The sequence below is a fragment of the Theropithecus gelada genome, chromosome 2 (genome assembly GCF_003255815.1).
Source record: "Theropithecus gelada isolate Dixy chromosome 2, Tgel_1.0, whole genome shotgun sequence".
In the NCBI taxonomy this organism is placed as follows: domain Eukaryota; kingdom Metazoa; phylum Chordata; class Mammalia; order Primates; family Cercopithecidae; genus Theropithecus; species Theropithecus gelada.
In genome coordinates this window covers 71,177,913-71,194,542 of record NC_037669.1, presented here as the reverse complement: position 1 = coordinate 71,194,542, position 16,630 = coordinate 71,177,913, and the positions used below count along the sequence as shown (strand labels likewise).

Here is a 16,630-nt window from a genome sequence, read left to right as displayed (position 1 = left end):
TATTACATCACATTCCAGGACTTAGAAAGGAGGAAGATCCAGAAAGGGCTCTACCCCTGGATTTTAGAAGACTCACCAGAAATAACCATCCAAAACTCCTACATATATCTCCTATGGCTATCCTGGTGCAAGAGAGTCTGTAAAACATAGTCCTGATTCTGTACAGATTGTGTCTTACTAGAAATCAGGGTTCCACCACTAAGGAAGGGGGAAGAATAGATGTGATGTACGCAGCTAGCATCTCTTCCACCCTGTATTGCATATATCCATTTTGTATAGATGGACCACCAACAATTAAATAATTGAAAGAAATGTAGAAATGTCTCCAGCACAGGCCCTTTCATCACCTAAGGAAACCTTCCAGAAGATTCCACTTTAACATCTTGGAGGGCAACTTTCACTACTAGTGAGGAAACACTGATGTACTTCTTCTCAAATTGGACATGGGGGTGTATTTCATACTTCCTCATCAGGTTAATGTAATGACAGATTTCAGATATAAACAGCACCTCAACTGCACTTACTATGAGACTGTGGTGGTTCTATGGTTTGAGTTTTTCGGGCTTTTTAAAATCTCACAGGTGTTCCTACCTCATCCAAACCCAAGAGCAGAATCAAGAGACCTCCGCCCCTGTGTGTCAGTGTGGAACAGACTGAAAGTTCCCAGGAACAATGGTATTTACCTAGGACTGAGTGGGAAGGTAGAAACCTAAGCTCTGAATTCAACACTTCTGAGATTTCACTGACACCCGGTTTATGGAAGATCAGGACAAGTTGGTAGACAGCAACATGGCTTCTGGCAGATCTTCAGGAATAATGATAATGTGCATTTATACAATGAGCTGTAGTTTTCAAAGCATTTTCGCATAGTCATCAATTGGAAACTCCCACCAGTACCTTAAGCAGGCCAGATCGTTGTAGCTTTGAGTAGGTTAGGGATTTATTACTCAAGGTTTTCTCTTATGAGACAACATTTGAGACTTAAATGATGAGAGAAAGCCAGACACACACACACACACACACACACATATACATACAAAAGACACACATTTCACATTCCAGGGAAAGGAAATCAGGTACAGAGCCACTGAACAAGTAAGGAACACATTCGCTGCATGGTAAGAAATGAGAGATGGTCAGTGTGATTACCTCAGAGGAAGGGGGAGAGGTCGCAAATGACAATGGAGAAAAAATCAGCGCACTGGCAACCGTCATCTTCTGATCCTACTTCTAATATAACTTTTGCTTGTCCTACCACCAGATAGATTTTCAACATGGGAATCTTATCCATGTACTGCCTCTGCCATCCTCACTCGATCTACTTCTAAAAATGTCTTTCAAGAAACGAAAAAGAAGCTGTTGTTTTCATTGCAAGCTATGTCCAATTTTAAAATATATACAAAATTCCTAAATTCTAAAACTTCATTTGATTTTTTTTTTTCCTCCAGACAGGGTCTTATTCTGTCACCCAAGCGGGAATGCACTGGTGCAATCATGGGTCACTGCAGCCTTAACCTCCTTGGTTCAAGCAATCCTCCCATCTCAGTCACCTAAGTAGCTGGCACTACATGCATGCATCTAACCATGCCTGCTTAATTTTTGTATTTTTTTGTACAGACAGGCTTTCACCATGTTGCCCAGATTGGTCTTGAACTCCTGGGCTCAAGAAATCTGCCCACTTTGGCCTCCCAAAGTGCTGGGATCACAGGCGTGAGCCACCATGCCCAGCCTCTTCCATTTGCTTTAAAACCAGGTTTTCTACAAACTTTCTGTAACCAGCACTTTCAAATTGCAATTCACTTTGTGTGTTTTTAAAAATACCATGTACACAGACATATGCAACATCCTGTTTCCTGTATACCAAGAGTAAACCTTCAAAATATCCCTCTGAGGAACGAAATTCCAAACCCCTGCCACAGGATTCACACTCATAGGCCTTCAATTTTGTCAGCTTCCCTGCAACTTCCCAGGTCCACTGCTTCAACCAGTTAGTTAGGAAAAACAATTTTTAAAAAACATCTTGGCATCCATCAACCAGCATTTTCAAGGGCAAGAAAACATCAACGCCCAAGGAGCTGTCTGAGGTGCTTAAGGTTAATGGCTGTATTTACATAGCCATCAATTCACTTTACAAAGAACTGCCCCAGTAGGACGTGCAACTCCATCAGGCGGCCCCTGTCAGGACAGAGCAGACAGGAGTCTCTAAACGAGGAAAATGCTTGATAAATCTTAATGACATCGTTTTGTTTTCATTCACTTACTTATCACCTTATTTTCAGCTCAAGAGTCTTGAGCCCCTGAATGAACAAAATAGACTACACTTCCATTTCTCCATGAGTCACTCTCTAAAACTTTTTGAGACTGTAGTAAATTACAATGGCTTTACCATTTATGATGATGCATACCTTGCATCAGCGCTGTCCAATCGGGCAGCCACTACACATACATGGTTATTTAAGTTTAAAGCTAAATTAATTACAATTAAAGAAAATTTAAAATTTGCTTCTTGAGTTGCATTAACCACATTTCGAGTACTCAAAAGTAACATGTAGCTTAGTGGCTCTCACAGTGAACAGCAAGAAGTTTGGAACATTTCCATCATCACAGGGAAGTTCTATTGAAACACACAGGAATTTGTAAGATTCTACTTACAGATTTTACTGATAATGTCTAGGGCCTGGCCTGTTCTGGAGTTAACATATCTTAATTTCAAGGGAACATAATAATAAGAGACTTTCTGCAGTCCCCACATTTTCCAGACGCATTCCCAAGCCACTGGTACACTGGTGTTTTTAATGCTCTAAAACACACCCTCTGACCAGGCAATTACACTTCTACCCTAGAAAAATGCAAACACATGGGTACCAAGAGACTGTAATTACGAGAAGGCTTTAAACAGTAAACACTGCATCTCAGTTAACACCATATATGACTTTGTTCAAGAATGATATCATCATATTCTCTATAGCAGAAAAAAATGGGAAAAATCTGAATGCCCGTCTGTAGGGAAACAGCTAAATAAAATGCAGTACATTCATAGTGGAACACTATATGGCAGTTAAAGGAATGAGTGAGAGCTATGTATGAATAAACGTGGATAATCTCCAAGACACCAGTAAGCAAAAAAATACAAACTATAGAATCAGATGTATAAAATGACACTACTTAAGTGAAAAAATTCACACACAAAACAGTATATTTAGTAACCATACGTACTAATATAAATAGCAAAGTTTAATATATTTTGATATTTTCACATTATACTTTTTAAATAAAGTTAAATGCCAAATATGCTTCCTATTTCTGTTGATTAGTTGGCATTGATACAAATCAACTTCAGATGATAAGAGAGAATCTACCAGGTCTTCATCAGTTCATTCTTCCTCCTCAGGTTTGAATTTCTTTGAAATGTAATGTATATTAACTATTTTAAATATGTGCAGAAGGCTATTACCCAAACTCTTCATAGTATCTGAGAAGGGAGAGACAGAAATGGGTTGTAGAGAGAGTTAGAGGTGATTTTTACTTTTTCTCTAATTTTTTTTTTTTTTTTTTTTTTACAACTTGTGTATTCCCTGCAGGGGTTCTACAAAGTCCCTATGACCCTGTATTATGACCAGTGGCATCACTATCCCCTACAATGCAGCCTGAGTAGCTGTAATAACACTAACCAGCCATTTCCAGCCAGCAGACAGTACCACCCACACATGCCATGTTCTACAGTAAATCAAAGACCATGGTTTTCTAAAAGTAGATATTGTTCTTAAAAAAAAAAAAATTAGGACAATTTTGTTGTTTGGATGCTTCTGCTGTTTAGTCTTCCATAGAAGCCATCTCCAGCAGGGCCTTCGTCTGCCACTCAACTTGGAAACCTCATCTTCTAACTGTCTGGGGTTGAGCGCTGGGGAAACAAAGGCCAAAAGGGTCAGCAGCCACAGAGGAGAACTGTAGCATCTTGACAGTTGGGTAGAGATGACCAACGTGAAAACCGGCCGAGGGGACAACAGTGACTGATGGGTCCCAAGGAAATGCTAGTACAAACCTAGTCACACGCAACACCCTGCTGCCCGCAAGAGGGGATCACAGTTCCACAAACCAGCTATGTAATTAAAACACAGCTCTGGAGACGAAGGAGGTTAAATGACTCTGACCCAGTCCATCCGCTCTGCTTGCTGGTTGCCAATTCTAACCTTCCTGCCAACACCCACACATTTCTATAACTCAGATTATCTCCAAAATATTTCACAAACTTCCAATTTTTTTAAACGAGTGAAGGAGAAAAAAAAAGCAAGCTCTTTACATGTGTTTTCTTATTCAAAGGGACTTCAGTTTGCAAACTTTTAATTTTTTTAGACAGTGCAAGACAAAGTGAAATCCACTGAAAGCTTTTCATTTAAGCAAACACAGAAGATAATTTATTCCTCCAAGTGGCAGGAGAAAGCAATAAGCCAGGCATCTGTCCAAAAACTTTCCATACCCCCTCAAGTCCTATAACTCTGTCTACAACTCCATCTTCTGGTCCTGACTAAATCTTCAATTATTCCCAGAACGGATGAAATCTTAAATCCACATCAGCTTTTAACATCTGCTGAGTCTTAACTACACAGGAACAAAAACGAAATTCCTGTATGTCACCTGCCGATAGGATTACAATTTAAATCAGATCAAAACTATATGGGAATCGAAGCCATGTTTTTTCCTAGTCCAATGTAGACATCAGTCGGATGACGGAAGTTGGCAATAGGCTGGTTACATGCTACGTACAGCAAACCTGCCTCAACATTCATTTAAACAACTAGGCAATTCTTATTTTAAAAGGCCTCAAGTACAGAAAACGCATCTTATGCTCTAAAAGAAATGTCAAGACATTATCAAAATCAGTTTCTCAGACACAATACTGATCCAACGAACATTTAATTTGTACTTTTGGTTCAGTAATTTAAATCAACCTTCTGAATCATACTATTTAGACAAGCTTACCAACATATTACAAAATGAGAAACTCTCAACCTAATCAAAACAACCTATTTTTATAAAAATTTCTGTATTAAAATGTTTAAACTCTGAAAAATGTATTGTCTAAGAAAGTGTTATACAAAGTGTGATCCAAAGCCTGGAAGCATCAGCACCTCATGGGAGCCTGCTGGAAATAGGAATTCACAGGCCCCATCCCAGAATTACTGAATCACAAACTCTAGAGATGAGGCCAGGGAATCTGTTTTAACAAGCCTTTCAGGTGCTCCAGCACTGGTCTAAAGGATAATATTAAGAATATCAAGAATACTGGAATTTGGGGACGGGTATACCAAACAAGATTGATTATGTAAAATCAATTTTTAAAATCCAACAAAATTCAGAATTTGCAGAGGACAAAAAAAAATTGCAATCAGCATAAACCCTGTATTCATCTCTCTTCCTTCCTTCTAAGTAAATGAAGATCATGAAACGTACATACGGATATAGTCAATTGCTTGTAAGTTCATGTCTATTTATGCTGTGGTTCAGAAATATTTGCACATCAAACCAGAATCTGAGTTTACACTTGGGATCCTGAGTCTTTTGTAAATGTGAAAAGAGTAAATTTGGAATCAAAATGTCTTGAAGAAACAGTTTTCTAGGAATCTTGCCAGCCCTTTTTCTCAGAATGACCTTAACTTTCAGTCTTGAGGAATGTTTTCCTTTCCTGATTAATACTTCATATGATGATTAGTATATTTTGTACATGTGTACATCAGGACAAGCTGGCTCGTGACTTTTCCCCTACTATTGAGAACACCAAAGCTTGGTGCTCCATTGTAAAAGGGTTAACTAACATGCTAGGCTAGTATCAGTGGCAGAGCTTACTGACACTGTCCGCTCCCCTGACTGACCTATGAGAAACATGGTTCTAACCACTGCCATTTTCCTTTAAAATAACAAAGAAACCTGGAAAATAAACTACATACATCTGACTCAGGATTCCATGAGGCCCAGCCCTCTCACTCCCCTTCCCCATACAGGCTTATTTCTGGGTCTTTAGAATCAAATTAGAACACCCTGTCAGACACCTATTTGTGCAAACTTAATTTCAAGTGTATTTAAATGTCTTCACATCTTGCTATTGCTCATCACATCAAGCAGAGCCGCTTCCACTGTGTAATCACAATAATGAATAAACATGGGGTGCTTAGAAAGGACTGAGGCACCACAAAACTGATCAATTGTTAATTCTATAAAGTGACTAAACGTGCCTTCCTTTGCAATAACTCCATCAAGCTGTGTTTTGGGTGGGAAGGATGCCCATGTCCTCTGCGTACTGTCTCTGTAAAGCAAAAATGCAATCATCGGTCAGATTCTACCCAAGGCTTATCTTAATCTTGATTATTTCCTCATATTGTTTCAACCCACCACCCTCCCAACCCCAATGAGAAGCAAAAATTGTAATGGCATTTAAAAAGCCATGGGCTGCATAATTATTAATTGCCAAAGGATTTGAGGCAGCACTGATATTAATAGCCTAAATAGCCACAGTGTGTATTTATTGCCTGTTTTTATTTTGATAAAATACCAATTTTACAATGAGCATCTGACCCACAGGAACTCCAAATCTCAATCAAATTCCTTTGTGTGGCAGGATAAGGACAGTTAGAGCTTCTTAGGGTAAACACATTTGTTATTTACCTCTTCTCCCCAACCATGCCTGGGCCATATGCATGAGGAGTTTGGCCAACCTTTCTTGAATTCAAAGAATGAATAATCTACTAAGAGTTTTGTCCCTGGACCACACTGCTTGGGTTCAAACTGTGTCTCTGCCACAAACTACCAGTGTGGCTTCCACCCTGCGTGCTTCATTTTTCTCATGCAAAGAAGGGAGATGATGATTGTGTCAACCTTGTAGGACTTCAGGAGGATTAAATCAGATAGCACAAAAATATTCTTAGTATAAAACAGCACAGTCACCATGGAAAACCAGTATGGTGGTACCCCAAAAAACTAAACACAGAATTATCATCCAATCCAGCAACTCCACTTCTGGGTACAGACTCAAAAGAACTAAAGGCAGAACTAAAAGCATCTTGAATAGATATTTGTATACCCATGTTCATAGCAGCATGATGTGCAGTAGCCAAAAGGTGGGAAAAAACAAATGTCCATTGAAGGTCACATAAAAAAATAAAGTGTGGGCTATATATGCAATGGACTATTCAGCCTTACAAAGGAAATTCTGACACATGCTACAATATGGATGAAACTTGAAGCCATTATGCTAAGTGAGATAAGACAGACACAAAAGAATAATGTATGTCTCCATTTATATAAGGTCCTAGAGGAGTGAAAATCAGAGAGACAGGAAGTAGAAAGGTGGTCGTCAGGAACTAGACGGGGGAATGGGAAATTCGTGTTTTATGGGTACAGAGTTCAGTTTTGCACCATGAAAAGGGTTCTGTGGATAGAATGGGCAATGGTAGCTAAACAGTGTGAATGTACTTAATGCCACTGAAATGTACACTTAAAAATGGTTAAAATGATAAATTTTACGTTTTTTACCCAAACTAAAACAAAAATGCTTGGTATAGTACCCAGCAACATCCTTACGCAACAAATGATAACTATTGTTACTATTATAATTTTTCTAAAGCTCAACAAGGCAAATATTTCACAAACATTCTCTAATGTAAAAATGGCCAGCATCCAGAGAAAGCTCTCATGAAAGAGACACTTGCTAAGTAAGGTTCAATTCCATTTAAACATCTCCTTACCCACTCCCCACTGCCTCTCTCACCCCCACTGGTAGGTATTCCTTGACCTTAATGGGGATGTTTAAATGTTAACCAATGAGTTTTCTAAATCTCCTCAGCTGCATATCAGCACCTAAGCTTTGAGGTGGGGAAAATTCCGCATACAAGGAGAATGAGATTGGTTCCAAGGGGCAGACTCACAGCCATCCTCCGGCTTGCTTAATGGAGTTTCGTGCTTCTGAGCAGACCTAGAGTCTGCAAAGAGCAGGACAGAGTGCGAAGAAGATGTGAGTTTTTTATCCTGGGAGGACTGAGTCCATAGTAACCAATTTTATGGCTCTTTTGATTTGTGTCCATGGATATCTGTATGCGTGCGTGTGTGTGAGTGTGTGTTGAGAAGGAATTAATCCAAAAATATAGATGAAGAAAGCTGCGTCTCTGATGTGAAGCCGAGTTGCATAATCAGTTCTGAAGGCAGAGAAAAGGTAACAGATGTTTACATTACAATCTGGCTCCTACTGGAAGAGCTGCCAAATGATTTAAATAGTAACAAAGATTACTATTCCAGTGATTTGTTGCCCCCAACGATACATACAGAGAAGAATTCACCCCAGTAATTTTTTCTTTGGATGGCCTTAATTAAACATTGCACTGTACAAAATATTTATGGCTTTCAAACTACTTAAAAATATTAAACTAGACACCATTTTAAAAGGTTGAATTGTAGGACTTACTCCATAACTGACATATGAAACTTGATGTCTGGTAAATAGGATGCATTACAAAGAAAATCAAAATCTCTTTTAACTTTTGGATGTTTGATGACTAATATTAAGATAAATTTTTAGGTAGAATAACATATAGCCATGAAAAAGAATGAGATATAGCTCTCTTCACTGATTTGTCATCTTTACTGGAATCACTCCAGAGCACATCTGGGTCTCATGTAAAATGATCACCACAACGTAGGAGGTCTCCACAGGCAAGGAATGTCGGCCTCCTTCCCTAGCCACAGGTTCACCAGAAGCCCTCTAATGGGCCTTTGCTGAGTAAACAAAGCAGGACACAGATCATATGATGTATGAACCCCCGTATTCAAAATTGTCAGGTCTAAGCCGGACACAGTGGCTCATGTCTGTAACCCCAGCACTTTGGGACATGGAGGCAGCCGGATTACTTGAGGTCAGGAGTTCAAGACCAGCCTGGTCAACATGGTGAAACTCCGTCTCTACTAAAAACACAAAAATTAGCCAGGCATGGTGGCGCACACCTGTACTCCCAGTTACTCAGGAGGCTGAGGTAGAATTGCTTGAACCCAGAAGGAGGAGGTTGCAGTGAGCTGAGATCACGCCACTACACTCCAGCCTGGGCGACAGAGACTCTGTCTCAAAAATAAATAAACAAAAAGAAAAAAAAATAAATCAATAAGAAGAAAAAAAATAAATCAGGTCTAAATATATGTGGATAAAAGCAGCAGGAGGGATTTGGAAACAGGTTTACCAAAGTTTAAAAAGGAATTGCCACTGGGTGGCAAAATTGGGTGGGTTTTTTTTTTAACTTTCCTTTTTATATTTTTCTGCAATGTTTGAATTTTTCTACCCCAGGTATGTACTACTTTTATAAATTAAGAAAAGAAATTTTCAAAACAGAAGCCTAGGGTGATGAAAAGAATTGTGGCCTATGCATCAAAATACTTGGGTTCCCTGACAGAAATAAAGAGCTGCAGACATTGGATAAGATATTTTTCACTACTCTGGACCTTAAAAGTTGCATCAGAGCAGAGTTTCTCAACCACAGCATTCCTGACATTTTGAATCAAATAATTCTTTGCAGTCAGGCATGGTGGCTCACGCCTGTAATCCAAGCACTTTGGGAGGCTGAAGTGGGTGCATCACCTGAGGTCAGAAGTTTGAGACCAGCCTGGCCAACATGATGAAACCCCATCTCTACAAAAATACAAAAATTAGCCGGGCATGGTGGCGGGTGCCTGTAATCCCAGTTGCTGGGGAGTCTGAGGTGAGAGAATCGCTTGAATCTGGAAGGCAGAGGTTGCAGTGAGCCAAGATTCCATCATTGCACTCCAGCCTGGGTGACAGAGCAAAAACATAAATAAAAAATAATAATTCCCAAATAACTAAATAAAAAATAATAATTCTTTGCTGTGGGAGCTGCCCTGTGCACCACAGGATGTTTAGCCAGTATTCCTGCCCTCCGCCCACGAGAGACTGCTCTCCCACACCATCCTGCCCCAAATTGTAACAATCAAAAACACGTCTCCAGATACTGCCGAAACTCCTCTGGGGAGCAAAATTGCCCCCCACTGGAGCAATTTTAAGTTTCCCCCGAACTTCGTGGTCTGCAAGTTTCTTCCTTGCTGAAAACCTTTGTTAATTTTTAGAAGCTATATTTCAAGTCTGTGGTTTTAGGCCCAATGATTCCCAGGTTAGTAACTACGGTATACCGCAGACTCATCAATATTTTCATCACTTACTAGAGAAAAAGATGAAATGGAAATGAAGAAATCAAGAAATAAAACTATTAATTTTCAGAGAAAACTTTAGAACACATGGCACAGACGTGAAACTAAAAGAATCCAAGCAGACACGGTGGTCATTAAAAAAAAAAAAACGAATAAATAATAACTCTAGCTTTTGACAGTTCCACCTTTTGTTAAGGTAACTGAAATACTGTAGAATGTTCTATTGCTTTCTAGTTTGAAATGAACTTACAGCACTAGCAAAGCCAACAGAGTAGTTTTTGTGTACTGCCATATTTTTATTTTGTTAAAAAAAAGCTTAGTGTTTTCTCTTTACTTCATACGAAATACAAGGATAGCCAGGCACAGTAGCTCATGCTTGTAATGTCAACACTTTGAGAGGCTGAGACAGGAGGGTTGCTTGAGCCCAGGAGTTCAACACCAGCCTGGGGAACATGCTGAGACTCTGTCTCTATAAAAAATAAAAAATTAGCCGGGCATGGCGGTGCACACCTGTAGTTCTAGCTACTCAGGAGGCTGAGGCAGAAGGATTGCGTTAGCCCAGGAGGTTGAGTTTGCAGAGAGCTATGATCACACCACTGCACTCCAGCCTGGGTAACAGAGTGAGACCCCATCTCAAAAAAAAAAAAAAAAGAAAAGAAAAGAAAAGAAAAGAAAAAGAAAAAAGAAATATAATGATATCTTCCTATTTTTCCAATAAGGATATTTTACTCTTCTGGACTAACAATTCCACAATCTCATAAAAGGAAACAAATTACCCATGCCTTTATTATCTTTCTAAATAGTGTCTTGTCATTTTATTAACAAGAACTCCCTCATATTTGATGCTACCATACTTCTGAATTAAAATTCTTTATGCTTGTGTTAATGATTTGTTACTCTAAGATCCTGACAGCTTTTGAATTAAAAATGACTAAAAAAGATTCAATGTTGCCTTAGATTCATAACTCTGAAAATCAGTAGTTCATCCATATAGAGAAAGCCATCTAGTAACCACAATGTTTCCGTAACATCAACACTCAACAGCTGGCACATACTAAGTGTTCAACAAATGTAGGGTACCATTATCATTATTCACAACCATGCCAGAAAATAATGTTATTCCAAATTATTGGCTAGTACTGGCTCTTATAGCAACTAAAAGGCACTAAATATGAAAGTGCAGCCTATCACCTAATAGATTAATATTCTGAGTTCTTTCACAAGTAAACCATAAATCATTAAACTGCATGACCATCATTTTGACATCCATGTCTTTCCATGTGTTCAGTTAGGTTCAAATTGAGTCACCCTGCCCAATCGCCTTCCATCGCCAGCTCCCCTTTAAACATTTTCTTTATAATCGTGGATACTGTGGCAGCTACTAGGAAGTAACCCAAGCTAGCTGGTGTATACAGCTGTCCAATCCTTGAGGTGGGCTCAACTAGCATGGTAGTCTAGCAAACTGATGGTGCAAGAAGCCAGTGTGGCCCTCGTCCGCAGAGACAGCCAAGGGGAGGGGTCCCACCACGTCACAGGAATCATTCTCTCCCAGGCTTCACTGGAAAGCTCACTGGGCTAGGAATTAGGGTACTCCCGGATTCTAATCCCAGGTTTGTTTGTTTGTTTGTTTGTTTTAATAACATACTAGATCCAAGTTACGGCAATACCTCCTCCCCCTGATCTTCTAGAAAGGTGAAATCTGAGGTACTTTCTAGATATAAAATTCTTTGAGCATTTCCTTAAACCAGATTGTATAATTAAGTTTATGTTTCTTTTTTTTTTTAAGAGCCTTTTGACTGACTGAAGGAAAATGAATTGAACTTGAATAGTGACTGTAAAACAGGAAGAATTTCTCTTATTTTTCAGCAGATATCAAATAGATGGGAAGTCAAGGTCAATTTTATCTTTTGATAGGTGGGTTGCAGATCACAAATTGAGTGGGGCATTACAAAGTGCAATGTCATACTACAGATTAAGTCTCTAAGTCAGGGCTGTCTAGGTTCTGACATGGCTTTTAGAAATAACATTTTCAAAACAAATAATTATGAAGTGATTAATGTGGCCAAGATCACTTCACCAATACCTTTATGGATACCGTTGTTTCCTATTGCCTGAATCCTGAATCTTGTTTCCTATTGCCTCAATCCCCCACCCTCAATCCTGAATCTTGACAAATTAGGATAAATACACTGTATGGCCTCCCAATCATTTATGATTGATTGGCTTCAGGACTTTAAGTCGTCTTGCTAATCCTGACTGATTTATAGCCAACACCTGAATAAGTGAACGCACGTACTCAAACAAATTAGCCCATCACCTACATGGCTATCTCTAGGACAAAAAACAAAAGCAAAAGATTATTCCATTTACTATGATATCTTTACATATTTGTAAAGAAACAGAGCCAGAACACAGGGTGAAAAACTCCCAAAGAGGAAGAAAGCATAAGGGGGAAAATCTCCTTATGCAAATGCTAAAGAGATCTATAAAACTGCAATCTGAGAATTTTATTATTAAGCTAAGCCTGTTAGTATAGAAATACCCAAAACTCTCCAACTGGGCAGCTAATTGAGACTTAGAAAGTGCCAAGAAGACTTCATTGCTTCCCTCATTCATCACAGGCAATATAGAATCACTTGCTCAATATGATAATGTGACTTTTGTCAATGCATGTTCAAATCAGATCAAGGATTGGCTGGTGATGATGTCATATCCAAGGGTTAATCCCCAGTGAATGCAGTTTTAATATCACATGCATCAACACACCATTTACACAGCAAAGTATTGTATTAAGTGTAACAATAAATGAGTAGTGCAGAAAAAAGCAGCTATTAGGAAAAGGCTATGTACCACTGAAAAGGAGGTGGTGGCGGGGAGCAAAGGAATTTCTTCTTTCTCTTTTTTAATTACTAAGTGGAACTAGGTCATCAAACAATACACATGTCTAAAAAGATCAGAAAATGAATATTGAAATTCAAGTGACCTAGAACATCCTAGTACTAGACATATAAAAATGGTTGCCTTTAGCCGGGCGCGGTGGCTCACGCCTGTAATCCCAGCACTTTGGGAGGCCGAGACGGGCGGATCACGAGGTCAGGAGATCGAGACCATCCTGGCTAACACGGTGAAACCCCGTCTCTACTAAAAAATACAAAAAACTAGCCGGGCGAGGTGGCGGGCGCCTATAGTCCCAGCTACTCGGGAGGCTGAGGCAGGAGAATGGCGTGAACCCGAGAGGCAGAGCTTGCAGTGAGCTGAGATCCGGCCACTGCACTCCAGCCTGGGTGACAGAGCAAGACTCCGTCTCAAAAAAAAAAAAAAAAAATGGTTGCCTTCAATGAAAAATATCCAATAATCAAGCAGAGATATTTGTAGGGTTTTTTTGTGTGTGCTAAGGGAACAAGCAATACAATTAAAGTCATTCAAAGATAGATAAATTGGCAGCCCCTGCTTTTCTGGACAGGGCAACTTTCTTATCTTTAGCAGGGAAAACTGGCCAAGTCAAATTGTGACTTGAAGCCTTATAATAAATTTTAAAGTGTCAAAGGGCAGTTAAGATGGTACTGAGGGATGAAAGCAAAGTCACGCAAAGCAGAACAATGAGACAGAAGAACTTAGGAAGGAAACCTTGAAATACGGCTTTCTGCTATGAGAATATTGATCAAGAAACGTCCACACATATGAAGACAGCTTTTTGCACAAATGAGCCATACCAATTCACTTGGTCATTTTGGGAGGACATAAGTCATCATTAGTCATAACGATTCTGAAAACTGCTCTCACACTACCTTATTAAGGCCTGTATTTCCTACCTAAAGGAAGTGTTGGGCTTTCACACTGATAGGACTATAAACTTAGCAGAAATTCTTCTCACTATAAAACCCACGCGAGCTATTGAAGAATTCTCCAGGTCATACATTTGTTCTCAGTGACTGAGTGGAAACACTAATTACATTGCAAAATGGCTGTTCCTAAATTATTTTAGCCTTTAAAAAATTCCAAGGCCTTCCTGAACTGGGCTCAGACAGACAAACTGCCCCCACCTCTTCCCTCCTCAGCGAGTGTTCTAGAGGGGGCCAAACGAAGATGCGTGTGATTAGAAACCTAGGCCATCAATGTGCACAAGTTTGAGTGACCGAGTCTGCAGGTGGCAGCTCCGGGTTGTGGTGGACAAGCTTTATGCCAAGGATATTAAAGACAGAAACAGACCAAGGCTTCGAACGCGCCCATCCCCACATACGGGAATCGCCTGTCACATCACATCAACCTTGCTTGTCTCAGAAGGAAGACCATTGAAAAGTTAAAAGGGAAAAGAGCTCAGGAATAAAGATGTTTCACCAAAGGGGGTCCCTGAATCTCGGTGAGGGGGGATGGGCACCAGGCTAGGTCTCCGCCAGTCCGTGAACCCGTGCAGGTACATACTGCTTAGGAGCTGATTCACAGCTTGACTAAGGCTCCGTGGAGCCCCCAAAAGTTAAATGATGGTGATTCAAGAAGAAAACGCACCAGCGGCACTGTGTCTGGCTTCGGCAGCCTCCCCAGGTGCAGGAGATCAAGCTTTCCAGTTCCAATCCTCCCCTGAGCTCCTTGCTTAGAGTCAAAGATGCCCTCTCTTCTAGGAGCGGATTAACAGGGCAGAGGGAAAACGAGAGAAAGAAATGTAGAGATGCCTCCCGCGGAAAGAGACGCAACTTCCAGACCCGCTCCAGTTCTCCACTTGGGCGGGAAGCTTTGCGCTCCCAGCTGGAAGACGCGTCCCGAGCGCTCGCGGCGCCCTTCCAGCAAGATCCCAGCAACCAGCGCTTCAGGGTGGGGGCGGGGGGACGCTGACCTGCTCCCACCTGCTTGCTCCTATAAGGATCCTAGCTCAGATTAAAGGGATGAAGAGCTAAGGTCGGCTTGTCCAGAAAAGAGCTCACGGCGAGTTCACCACCCCCTATATTAATTCATCGAGTGGCCTCCTCCGCATCAGCAGAGCACCCCGGGGATTCTGATTGTCAGTCACGAACCCCGAAACTGGAAGCAGCCGCTGCCTCTCTCCAGCCACACATCCATACTTCCGAGCGCCGCTTCCAACTTCAGGTTGCACGCCGACCTCAGCACAGGCAGTCGCCCCAGCACCCCAGAGAGCCGGGATGAGGGGAGCAGCACCGATCTGAGTTAAGTCGGTACCAGCCCGACAGGCAGCGGCTGCCCACGAGACAGCACCTAAATACAGGGTCCAAATCCACCCCCACCCCATCCTCTCGCCCCTCCTTATCCTTTCCAACCCTTCTTACTCGACTAGAGCCGGCATCCAAGTCGGACCGGCGAGTCCGGAACTAGGCACCGATCGCCACACCGGAGCCAGAGGACGCTCACCGTGCCGCCTCCCTGCGGGCGCCCCGAGAGCGGCCCATCACCTCTGCAGCCTCGCCAGAAGAAGGAAAGTTCCCACGTCTCTACCAAGAGAAGCCCGAAGCTCCTGCGGGAGAAACCCGAAGCTGCTGCTGGAGAAGCAGCGTCTGCGGAGAGGCGGCTGAGGCTGGACTCCCGATGTTCGCCCGAAGCCGCGCGCGCAGTCTGTGCGCCCCGTCCAGGGCGGCGCGCAGCTAGCAGTGCGGGGCCGAGCACAGCTAGCGCGCTGGTCAGGAGGGGCCCGGCCGCCGCGGAACGCGCTGATTGGCCCGGCCGACCGGCTGCTCCTGCCCCTGCCTGGCCCCGCGGTCCACGTGGGCCGGCCCTCTCCCCGCCCCGCACCCCTGCTCCGCCGGCGCGCCCCACCTGCCGGCCTCCGGGAGCCTCTCCCGAGCGCCTCGCTGTGGCCACCACTCCGCAGGTGCTGAGCAAAAGGTAGTCTTCCTGAATACCTGAGAGTCGCGTTGAGCTCCGCATAAACGCCTAAAATCTCTAAAAGGGATTTAGGGTTCGGCTGTCAATTGAAACCATTCCCCACGCAGGACCCAAAGCAGTTTGCAAGGAGGATTTCTTAGCCACCCTGTGCTGTAGCACATTCATGAACTGATCTGGCTTCGCGTGTAATGTGCTTGTAAAAAAGAGGAGAAAACCCGGCCCACGTATCAATACCTGAATACTTTTATTTTTAAATGTATAAAATACAGCTAAGACTTCTGTGACTCCCTCCTCTAGCTCCATCCCCAGTCATGCCCTCCACTCTTCCGCAAGTGAAGTAACTGATAATCAGTGACACTCAGTGGTATTCATTTTAGTGGGATTACTTCATCTGATCTCCATTTTATAGATGAGAAAATGGAAGCACAGAGAAGTTAAATCGTTTACTGAAGATTACACAGGTAACTAGTAAATCCGTGCTCTTTAGTATTCAAAGCATGGCTCCGTAGAGCCGTCCCTTGAGAACACTTTAGAACTGCAGACTTTCAGGCCCCACCCAAGAACCAGAATCTTCATTTCAACAAGATCCCCAAGTGGCTAG

General features: G+C 41.8%; 1 protein-coding gene across 2 annotated transcripts in view; it reads right to left on the bottom strand.

Moving 5' to 3' along the window:
* Nucleotides 1-15,860, bottom strand: part of FAM19A4 (family with sequence similarity 19 member A4, C-C motif chemokine like) — a 191,937-nt gene extending 176,077 nt beyond the window's left edge. Inside the window, exon 1 of one of the 2 annotated variants that reach the window (XM_025377022.1) lies at nucleotides 15,477-15,860. The gene's annotated coding sequence lies outside the window, so the exon portion shown is untranslated. The remainder of the gene's footprint in view (nucleotides 1-15,476) is intronic. The other variant, XM_025377023.1, reaches the window with a different exon arrangement.
* Between the last annotated feature and the right edge of the window lie 770 nt (nucleotides 15,861-16,630).